The sequence below is a fragment of the Herpailurus yagouaroundi genome, unplaced genomic scaffold (assembly GCF_014898765.1).
Source record: "Herpailurus yagouaroundi ecotype Mexico unplaced genomic scaffold, PumYag 140, whole genome shotgun sequence".
Taxonomy (NCBI): domain Eukaryota; kingdom Metazoa; phylum Chordata; class Mammalia; order Carnivora; family Felidae; genus Herpailurus; species Herpailurus yagouaroundi.
Window position 1 is genome coordinate 65,044,747 of NW_024412395.1, and position 12,032 is coordinate 65,056,778.

Below are 12,032 nucleotides of genomic sequence, written 5' to 3' on the forward strand. Positions count from 1 at the left end.
ACAGGAAATAGGCATAAGGAAATCAGAGCTTTTTTTTAAAGGTCTCACTTTATGTGAGATATCTGTTCTTTTATAATTCACAATGAATATAAATTTCAATGTACTGAATATATTTTACTTAGTATCATACTATGAGGATCAAATATTTCATATTCTTTATCACTTAACATGCTTCTACTAAGATGACATATTAAATTAAAATTATTCAAAATTTATCATTTTCATAAAGTCAATTTTTAAAAATTTTCAACTTTAAATTACATAACCTCAAATATTTAATAATATAATTTTATGTTCCCTTTTATTCTTTTTTGACCAATCAAAATGATAGGATAAACTTCTGTGGAATAATTTCATATATTATTTCTTAGAAAAGAGTAAGACTTTAATTCTTTCCTGTGTCCTTGTTGCTACTTTGCTTTTTTTCTTTAATTAGTAAACTATAACTTAAGACATGTTTATAATTTATAAGGCCATTGTAATGGTTTTGTTTATTAAAAAGGATATTAATTTTAAGTAAGTTGGGTTATAAGTGGCATTCAACCCAGCATTTCGAACTTTCTACCTGTCTGTGGAATGGGAGCATCAGGACTGGATCGTAGGCTTTCTATTCCTTTTCTTATCCACACAGGTACCATAATCAAATAAAGGCAATCTTATATTGAGTGTAGGGGAAGGCTACAAGACTCATTCATTCAGGATTAATTCATTTCAATTAGTTGCCGATGATACAAAGATATGACATCAAGAAATCTGTTTCTGTGTCATTCAGCCTGGTGAGTTAGAATTTAGCAAAATATCCAACTAGACACTTCTGGAAATATATATTCCCTTACAAAGCTTGTATTCTTGGACAATTTAGAGTGGCTCATCTCAGTTGCCTCTACTCCCTCTGTATGCAGAAAAACTGGGAACCTCATTATGAGTTTTCTAATATAATAGGTTACATAATCTAACATTTTCTAAAAATCAGCTCTTGTACCCCCAATTGAAGTTTATATATATTGAAAATAAGGTAAAAAGGAAAAAAGACAATGAGAATATACAACAACAAAAAAGAAAATAATATTGGAATATTAAAAATGAATTTAGAGATATTTTCTAGTATATCACTCAGGATTAATTAATGTCTATGTTTTAAGTATTAATTGATTTTCTCATTCACCTCTTTTGACTTTCCGTAATTCAATTCCATAATGCAACTAAAGTTACCTGAGCTATGTTACAGACTTGTTGAGTCAAAATCTCTAGGGTTGACACCAAATGGATCTGGATTTTCTATAACTAGACTCAGTAACTTCTACCTCTGTGGATGAAACAACTCTTCTATTTTTATTCACTCTATTATTTGAGGAACACTGATTACAAAGTTACTCTTAGATGGACTATGTGACTATGGAATAGAGTGACATCAGTAGCATCTGGGAAGCATTATCCACATAAATATGTCACTGCTAAAATATCTTCATGGGTTATTTTCTTCAACTGTTAACATTTTAACCAGAAGATTCATGAAAATATCGTCAGAGCTGCTCTTTTATTTCAAGAGTAAAGTTCAGAAGACTAAAAGTAGAACAAAATTTCCTAAACTCTGGTGAGGGAGGGAAGGGAGGAAGAGAAAGAGAGAGGGGGGTAGAGATTACCTTCCTCACAACTTATAGTATAATATTTAGAAACACAGTCTTTGGATGGAGATGGCTCCAGCATGGGGCTGTGCCACTTACTATCTATGGAATTTGGACAGCTTATTTAACCTCTCTGGACCTCTGTTTCTCCTAAGTAAGACAGAATGGTAATACCTATCTCATAGTGTTTGTCATAAGGATAAAATGCTGGCATATAGTAAACACTCAACAGTGGCAGCTATCGTTTTTTTCTTTTTATCTTTCTTGCCTTTCTTGGATAGTTACTGAGAAGCAGAATCTGAGATAAGAATTTTTGTGAAAAGGACTTATTTAAAAAGTGCTTCCAGGAGAAAGCAAGAAGGTAATAGGAAAAACAGAAAAGAAATATAAATCAATAAGTACGTTATTTCCAGAAAGTTCCATCAAGAGTAAATGCAGCCTGATGCCTCGGGAGAACTTGGAAGTGTAAGCTCCACTTCAGTGTTTGTCTTGATTAGAAGTGCAGTGAGTTTTCAATTCAATCACCAATCAATCATTGGCCAAGAGTAGCCCTCAGGAAACACAAACTCAGCCTCTTTCAACTCTCTGCAAGTGTAGGCAGAGTGGCGCAAGTATTCCAAGGGAAGTTTTTCTGAAAAGAGTTGCTGGTACAGACCCTTAGACATACAATTACAGAGAAACCAGACAAGTGGCACACATAAAGAGTAAAAGAAATTCCAGTGTCTGCTAGACGAGCTTTATTTTCTATTTTTCTTTTATACTTCCCCTCATTAGGATCATATAACACTCCTTTGTTTTCAAATAGGGCTTATTTGACTTTTCCACTATCCATCTCTAAAAGTTTCCAAAAATTATTTTACCTTAGAGAGCCTAAAAAAAAATTATTAGATAAAAGATAATTCTCCTCTTGGCCCACACATTTTTACATGCTTTATAAGGGAGGCACTGACTGCTTTTAGTTTTGAATTATTTTCAGCAATGTTTGAATAGTGAACTAACTTGGAAAAGAATGATAGTTTCTCTGGAGAAAAGGGTAATCATGCCTACTGTCTGGTATTAAAAACATACACATCAGGTTCTCTAGACACAGAATTCCTCTTATTCAATGCAACCAACTGTGTGCAGATGTCATCTGGTTCTTTTTCACATTGACTGTTTGAAATGGGGGTTCAGAGTACTTGCATGAAAATGCTGACACTCAGGATCTTTCTGCAAATAATAAGTGTTGTCCTTCATCTCTAACCTTAGAGTGTCTTGTCTTCTACCAGAACCCAAAAAATGGTGGCAGGCTAACTTGTTATCTTTCAAGAAGGTTAAATCTCAAACCCTTCACAGCTTTTGATTGAAAGGATTCCACATAATATTGTTTATATCATTTATTATTGGTAAAATGTATTCTTGTTTTTTTTATTTTAGTCATTTTCTCTGATAGACTTGACTCTCTTTATCATGAATAAATTACAATTAAAATAAAGGAAATGCTTAGCCTAAAAATATTAGAAGAAAAATTATTTCTATGTCTTAGAATACATTATTCACAACATAAAAAATATTACAAAAATAATTTTATCTGTTGAATGTAACTTTTTTCTTTCATTGTTTTTAAATGTTTATAGATGATAAGCATAATAATTCCAGTGTGTCAAGATGTTGAGACCACCGCAAAGGCATTGCCTCAGAGAGATAAGTAAGTCTCTAGTGTCCAGTACTGTGGAGAGGACACCAGAAATATCAGAACATCTTGTGTACAGATCCTTTTCTATAAACATCACTTTTGAAACTTACTGGGGACCGCTCCTTTGCAAAATTCCAACAAGGACAATTAAAACAGAGATAGGCAGATAGGAAAGGAAATAGGTGGGGCACCTGGGTGGCTCAGTCAGTTAAGTGTCTGACTTCTGCTCAGGTCATGATCTCAAGATTTGTGGGTTTGAGCCCTGTGTCGGGCTCTGTGCTGGCAGCTCAGAGCCTGGAGCCTGTTTCAGATTCTGTGTCTCCCTCTCTGTCCCTCCCCCTATTTTTGCTCTGTCTTTCTCTCTCTCAAAATAATAAATAAACATTAAAAATTTTTAAAAAAAATAAAAGGAAATAGCACATAAAAATGATGAAACATATGGCTAAAGCCTTGTAAGAATTTTCTCAACCAATGAACAAAGACGGTTTAAATGTTTGGAAAATTCCCTTATAGGCCATAAACCAATTATGTTTTCTGTATTCTTTTGGTGGTATGGTAGACTCTCCTCTTGTCGGGGGTGGTAGGGTATTAACCTGAAAATGGGTCAGAAACATAATTTTTATTTTATAGCTATTATAATAACGAGGAATATAATTTTTAATAAGGGAATCTTCCTGTGATTTAGGGATTTCCCCCATTATAATTAGGGATCCAAATTAAATGATGCTTCGTGATTTGATGACCATATTTTGTAAGAAATTACATTATTTGTTCTAAATTACACCTTTATCTATCACTGGATCTATGTTCTGGCCCAGGAAACATTAATAAGAAATTATAATAATTCTTAAAATAGCACTCAATTTAAAATAATTGGCTCAAGTCTTTTAAAAGAGAACATATGTCTGGAATAGTAACTAGTATATAATACATGTTGCATTCTGGTACCCTCTGGATTCAAAAGATAGGGTATCATAGTTGCTCTATAAACTAATTACTCGCACAAGTAGATTTTAAGTGATTTTCTGTTGATCTTTATAACTTATAAATTTTGAAAATAGAAGTTAACAGTGGTTTTGTTCACCTGAAATATAGAAATGTTTTCCAAAATTCTAATTTATTAACCTGAAGCAATTTTTATCCTGATAGTCTGGGCATAAAAATATATTGTGAATGAAGGGGAATAATAGCATTGGTCATAGTCTTTAAAAAAAGAAATGTTTATCAGAACAATGAGCAATGTAGACTTTACTCCTTTTGGCTGCAGTCTCATGACACTCTTAGAAAAGTAGAATGGATTTAATAATCGTGTTATGCCTTTGCCATAAATCTCTGGCACTCCCAACTGAGATATACTGCAGAAATAACATGACTGAAAACCAGGTACAACTGTGTGTCAACAAAAACACTGTTCATTCTCTGGAGGCAAAAATAAATAAGGAGATTACTATAAAGAACATTATAGACATTGTAACTGTACAAATTTGTCAAGGAAGAGACAAATATATACTTATAATTGAGGTAGTTTTAAAACAAATTAGAGTGAAAAGGCTATATTTCACATAATGCCACAATAAAATATAAATTATTATAAGATATTTTTATTCAAGTGGCCACTCTTTATTCATATAACCCCTGATAGATAAAATATTAAATCTTGTTTGTATCTTATGAAATTGAACTTTTTATTTTTGGCAAATTTCGGTGGACTGAAATCCTCCTTGACAGAGTTAATAAGATACATAAGATGTATACATCTACTGATCCCTTCCTCCTTCCCCTGAACTGCTAACAATCACTGATCTTTTTACTTTCTCTACAGTTTTGCTTTCTCCAGAATGTCATACAGTTGGGATCACACAGTATGTGGCTTTTCATTATTGGCTTCTTCACATAACAATGTGCATTTAAATTTTATTAGTGTATTTTCATGACTTGATAGCTCATTCTTTTAAACACTCCATTGTATGCCTTTACACAGATATATCATAGTTCATTCACATATTGAAGGGCATATTAGTGATTTCCAATTTTTGGTAATTGTGAATTGTAAACATTCATGTGTAGGTTTTTATGTTGTTTCTGGGTTCTTCTATTTTATTTCCAGGTTCTTTATTCTGTTCTACTGACCTATTTATCTCTTCTTTCAGCAGTACCACATTATCTTCATTACTATAGCTTTATAGTAAATCTTACAGTTGAATGTCGTCAGTATTCCAGCTCTTTTCTTCTTTAAGATTATGCTGGCTATTCTTTCCATAGAAATATGGAATCAGTTTCTCAATATTCACAAAATAGTTTGCTGAGATTTTGACCGGAATGTGTTGAATCTATAGCTCCAATTGGGAATATTAACATCTTTTTGGGGGTGGGGAAATTGACACCTTAATAATATTGTGTCTTTCTACTCATGAAAGTGAACTATTCCTCCACTTATTTAGACCATCTTTGATTTATTTCAATTGGGTTTTATCATTTCCACCTATAAATCCTACATTTATTTACACATACTTCATTTTTTGTTGTCTTAATGTAAGTTGTTTTATAGACTAAACTGTATCTCCCACCCCCACCCCCCCCCCCCCCCCCCCCCCCCCCGCCCCCAGACTCATAGGTTGAAGTCCTAACTCCCCGCATGACTGTATTTGGAGACAGGGCCTTTAAGAAGGTAACTAAGACTAAATGAGGTTATAAGGATGTGGCCCTAATTCAATAGAACTAATGTCTTATCAAAAGATGAAGAAGTACCAGGACTGTGTACACTCAAAGAAAAGGTCTCGTGAAGACACAATGAGAAAACAGTGTGTGCAAACCACGGAGAGACTTCTCACCAGAAACCAATCCTACTCAGCACTTTGATTTTGGACTTTCAGCTCCCCAAACTGTGAGAAAATAAAATTCTGTTGTTTAAGTTACTTAGTCTGTGGTATTTTGTTATGGTAGCCTGAGCAGTCTGATACAGTGGTGTTTTTAATTTCAGATTTGAATTATTCATTGCTGGCATTTAGAAAAGCAATTGACTTTTGTGTATTAACCTTGCGTACTGTGACCCTGTATGCATAATCACTTAGAGGGGCACCTGAGTAGCTTAGTAGGTTGAGCCGACTCTTGATTTCAGCTCAAGTCATGGTATCATGGTCATGGGATCAAGACCTCCATCTGGCTCTGCAATGAGCATGGAGCCTGCTTGGGATTCTCCCTCTCCATCTCTCTTCCCCTTCCCCTCTTATTCCTGCTCTCTCTCTCTCAAAAAAGAAATTAAAATAAATGAGTAAATAAAAATTTAAAAAAATCACTTACAATCAGGAATGTTTTGGGGGCCTGGGTGGCTCAGTCGTTTAAGTGTCTGACTTCAGCTCAGATCATGATCTCACAGTTTGTGAGTTTGAGCCCCGCATCAGTGTCTGTGCTGACCACTCAGAGGCTGGAGCCTGCTTTGGGTTCTGTGTCTCCCTATCTCTCTCTGCCTGTCCCCTGCTCATGCTCTGTCTCAAAAATAAATAAACATTGAAAAAATAATGTTTTGGTTGATAGTTTAGGATTTTCTACATAGGCAATAATGTCGTCTACAAACAAAAAGTTTTATTTCTTTGTTTCCATTCTTCATATCTCAGTATATTTTCACATTGTATTAACTAGGACTTCCAGTACAATGTTGAATAAGAGGGGTATCTTTGCCTTTTTTCTGATCTTAGGGGAAAAACATATAAGTTCTTACCTTAAGTATGATATTACCCATAGGTTTTTAATGATTGTCCCATAGTTCTTGGATTTTTTTCTTTCTTTTCTTCTTCTTAAACTTTTATCTGTTTGCATTCAGGTTGGAAATTATCTATTGACATGTTTCAAGCTCACTGATACTTTCTTTGTCCATATCCATATCCTTCACTTCTGTTAGTCTTTGGTTTTTAGCATGTCCTTCTGAAACTTGCTTTGAGTTTACATCTCTCTGCTTACATTATGCATCTGTTCATACACGCTGCCTACATTTTGCATTAGCACCTTGAAGATATTAATTGTGGTGATTTTGAATTTCCTACCTAATTATTCTAAAATCTGATTTGTCTGTCAGCCTTGTTCTAAGGCTTACTTTGCCTCTTAAGACCATGTTATTGCATGTCTTTTAGCATGTCTTGTATTTTGTTGTCAGTGTTGAAAACTGGACATGCTATGTTGGGTAATAGAAACTGAAGTAATTAGGCATCTCATGTGAGGATTTATGTCAACTTGGCCAAGTGCTGGACTGTGTTTAATATTTGCTGTGGTTGTGGGTGCCAGAGGCTTCAGGGTCCTCACTGTCACTTTTTCCCTTTCTTGGCTGTGGATTTCCATAACAAGTTCTTAAACAGAGTCTGTGCCTTACAGCTCAGTTATAATCCACCATTATTTTTCTAGAACCTTGTTGATATGGTGTTAAGAATTTGGGAAGTAGAAACATTCTAAAATCCAAGAGTTAAATCTCAGTTTTTAGTTAGCTTGAACCACTGGGCTGCGGCTCAGAAGCACTTCGTACCTTCCCCCCACCGCCACCTTTTTTTCTCTCTTTACATAAGACAGAATGGATAGAGGGGTGAGGAGTTGTCTAACTGCCCTTCCGCAGGTCACATAATGTTCTGATAATGTTGTCTCCCCTGGATGGTAAACTTTCATTATGGAGACAGCTCTGGGCATATTTCAAAATGGTTACTTATATTCTAAGTATATTTCAAAATGGGGATTTTCTCCTCTGCCTGTACTAATTACTAGGGAGATATTTCTGCAACTCTCAGTGAGTACCTTGTAATGTTACTAAAGATAAAACCCATGAAGATTTAGGGCCACCACTGGGACTGGACCCCAGGAGTCTCTGTCTGTCAAGCCAGTGCACATTCAGCCTGCAGAAATTCATCAAAATTACCGGTTAAGTGTTTCTACCAGTTACTGGCTCCAGCCACATCAGCTCCCGGTAAGTTATTCATGTCTGTACTCCTCTTTACTTGCCTGTCTCTCCAGATTTCTGAGGGGCTGTTGTCCTAGGGTCTCAGTTCTCTGGAGGATCTAAAAAAAGGCCAAAATTTTTGGTTTTCTCAATTTTATCTTCTTGTGAAGATGGGGACAATGAATTCTCAACTCTTTATATGATAACAGAGAAGTCTGCGAAAGGATTTATTAACATCTGTTAAGTATGATTCTGAATAATGAAACTATATTCAATTGTTCATGAAGAAATTCCTTGTAAGGAATGAAAGTCTCTAAGTGAAACACTAGGAAAAAAATCTTAGACCTAAAATTTACTTGCTGTCTTCAGTACCATCTTTCCCTCTGTTTAGAAAATTGTTTTTGTACCAACTAGGAGTTCTTCAGGTACAAACGACAAATAGACGACTCAGTTTAGCCGGAGCCAAAGTTAATATTACTTGTATGAGTGGACGTCCCAAGGCCAAGTTTACATTCAGCTTGACTAGAGTCAGGGGCCCAAAAACCATATTCAGGGTTTTTTTTTTTTCTTTTATCCCAGTGAGGTAGGGGTGAAGCATGATGTTTGGAATCCCAAAAGGACCACGTGTATATCAACTATCAATTTATTACCTCTCAACTCCAAATCCGCTGTTTTCTTTCCTGTTCTGCAATAATGGATCTGGACTCTAAGATTTCTCCTTTGTAGAGAGCAAGATGTTAATTTTTCTCAGTATAGGATGATGTAAGTACAGGCTTGGAGAAAAGGTCATCTCCTTCTGGTTCTAATGTACTTCTATTTTTTTATTTTTTTCTGCTCTTACTGTTGCCAGTATTATGTGTTGGTGTGGGACAGCCCAGCTATACATGCAGAGAAACTAGCCTCTCAATAAACTTACAGCTCTGGCTCAGTGACCACCTCAGTGAAGCCATTCCTACACCAATGCCACACATCTGAACTGTGCACTATCCAGCCAGCTCATGATCTCTCGATGCTTCTGTTTCTTTCTTACACCTGCCCTCCAACCTCAGCCTACCTCAGCCTGGACGGCTATTTTCTCCTTGCCACTCTCACCATAATTTTCTGTCCCCCTTGCTCCCAGAAGTGTATGCTAGATCAGCCCACCTGTACCCTGAAAAGGTGTCTTCTATTTTCCAATTAGTTTCATGCCCACTGGCTTTAGCCCAACTGCACCCTAGAGAAATATTTCTTGCTTGCTTGATGACTGCACACCAGCTGTTACCAGGAGAAACTCAGAGAGCTTTTCTGTCTTCTAGTTAAACTGTGGTTAAAGCCACACTTCTCCAATGAGGTCTGAATCCTAGCCTTGGGAATAATGCCCTTCCAAGTTTGTTTCTTCCTTAAGTACTCTAGGGTATCTCCAGGCTATTCATTAGACCCCTATAGAAGCTCTATAGTTACACTCCCTTTTTGAATTACTTTGTGGTTTATATCTTCTGACTATACCCTCATTGATACAATATATCATGGTGACAGAGTTGTTCCCAAAGGACAAGTTCAGGGAAAACATAATGTGATTATTGTGTATTTCACTGATTGAGAAGGCACCATCACATAGATTTATTAGATTATATATAAAGGAATATTATATTATTTATTTCATATATTGTGTTCCCACAAATTGCCATATTTTAACCATAATTCTGGTTTCTTAGTGGTAGGATCAAATGTTTTTAGCACCGTTGCCCTGTGTGGATAGTATGTTTAACATTGTTCCTTTCTACTGTATCCACAAAAAAGAAAGAAAGAAAGAAAGAAAGAAAGAAAGAAAGAAAGAAAGATGCCCACAACATCTGATCAATATTTATTCATAGCTAGGCATAAACATTTATGAAGGGTAAGCATGAGAAGAAATATTGGAAAAACTCTAAATTTTTGAAAGATGGCATGTTGGTATACAAGCCTACATATGACAATTCTTTTGCGAATCATATATTTCTTACCAATTTCCACAATTTTTTATTTCTTCTGATTAATAATTTTGTTAAATAGTTTTACAAATTACCTTTTCTTTTTTTAAAAAAAAATTATTTATTTTTGAGAGAGAGAGAGACACAGAGAGAGAGAGACAGAGAGAGAGAGAGAGAGAGAGAGAGGGAGCACAAGCTAGGGAGGGACAGAGAGAGGGAGATACAGAATCCAAAGCAGACTCCAGGTTCTCACTGTCATCACAGGGCCCAACACCGGGTTCGAACCGACCATGGGATCATGACCTGAGCCGAAATCAGTTGCTTAACTGACTGAACCCCACAAATTACCTTTCTTAATTCCTGGGAGAGTATGCAGACAATTTTTTATGCCGTTGCTAAATTTGCCATTTTTCTCTTTCATTTACACCAACTTTCTATTGTATGTTCAAGAAACATCTCTTGGAATTTCTGATCATCCCATTACTTTTATTATCACTTTAATAATTATATATTCTCTCGTGAGCATTTTATAATAAAAAGTTATTTTTTTCAAATAAATAGGTTTCATATGCCAAAATATTATGAAATATGTAATCGTTAATTATGAATTTAGCAAATACATATAATAATGAATTATAAACAAAATCCCGTAAAAAAATATGAGAAAATTATCTGCCTTGCCCATTCAAAGAAATGTTACTCTCCTTAACATTGAAGGTCTTTCTTCTCCATTCTACTACATTGTGAACTAATAGGTTTTTTGGTTATTAGTCATCTGGTCTTGACAAAAATAATCAAGAATCCAAGTTGTTGTTTCAGGAAATATTAGTAGAAATTGGCTATCATGATGTGTTTGTGTGCATGGGTGTGTGAGGGAGAAAGTGATTCTTTTTGTTTTTAACTTACAGCCACTCTCCTATTCCTATAGAATGTCTACTCCAAAATGTTTTTCACTGTAACCTAAATTCCAATAATTGACTTGCCAAATGGCATAGGGATGATTTAGAATTTTGGTGGCTATTGTGGGAACCTTTTGGCATCTTAAGTATAATACATCTAACAGAAGGCATAGAAAAAAAAATGGAGCGGAAGTATTAAGCAATAATAGTGGCCTTATTATTATCATTATTTATTATTATTATGCTGAGGCTTTAAAATGAAATTCAAATCCAACATCTCCTCCCTCAGAGAAATTCTGGAAAGGCCAAAGGAAAGAAACAACTAGCCTTGAAATAATCTAAAATGTCTTTCCTCTGCTCCAAATCCTATACCCTACTTTAATCTTACCTCCTATTTATATAGCTTGCCTCCCCTTCCATGCTCTCCTAAATCTATATATGAACCACGCTTTTATTTAAGATTTTCTTCAGAGTGCTACCTAAATTTTAATGGTTGGCTTGAACATATTTTCAAAATATATCTTGAGGTATCCCTGACAGCTGATGTAAAAGAATCACTGTTCTCTGTTTTTATTAATGGACTAAGAGCAGAAATAATATATTTAATTTAAAAAAACAAATTGGGATGGGAATTTTCAGTCCTGAACAATCTTTAATTTAAGGACAAATATTTTCAGAGGTTTTAGAAAACTGAAAAGCTAAGAACCAAAGCAAACATGGCTTTTCAGAAAAAAACTGGACTCTGAAATAGAAACAAAACCAAAGGATCATAAATACAGAGACATTTATTGGATAGGAAGGAGCAGAAAGTTTCTAAAACTACAGAGCTGTAGTTCATTACCTTGGTAGTGATTTGCCAGCTGAAGATGGTACATTAGCTAAGGAAAGATCATTGGCTATCCAAAATTATCCAAAGCCAATAACAAAAAAAAAAAAAAAAAAAAAAAAAAAAAAAAAAAAAAAAAA

The 12,032-nt window shown here is 35.0% G+C and overlaps 1 long non-coding RNA gene across 1 annotated transcript in view; it reads left to right on the top strand.

Moving 5' to 3' along the window:
• Window positions 1–7,699: 7,699 nt before the first annotated feature.
• LOC121030278 (uncharacterized) overlaps window positions 7,700–12,032 on the top strand; it is a 35,545-nt gene continuing 31,212 nt past the window's right edge. Inside the window, exons 1-2 of the long non-coding RNA XR_005790154.1 lie at window positions 7,700–7,870; window positions 8,116–8,245. This is a non-coding gene — a long non-coding RNA (uncharacterized LOC121030278). The remainder of the gene's footprint in view (window positions 7,871–8,115; window positions 8,246–12,032) is intronic.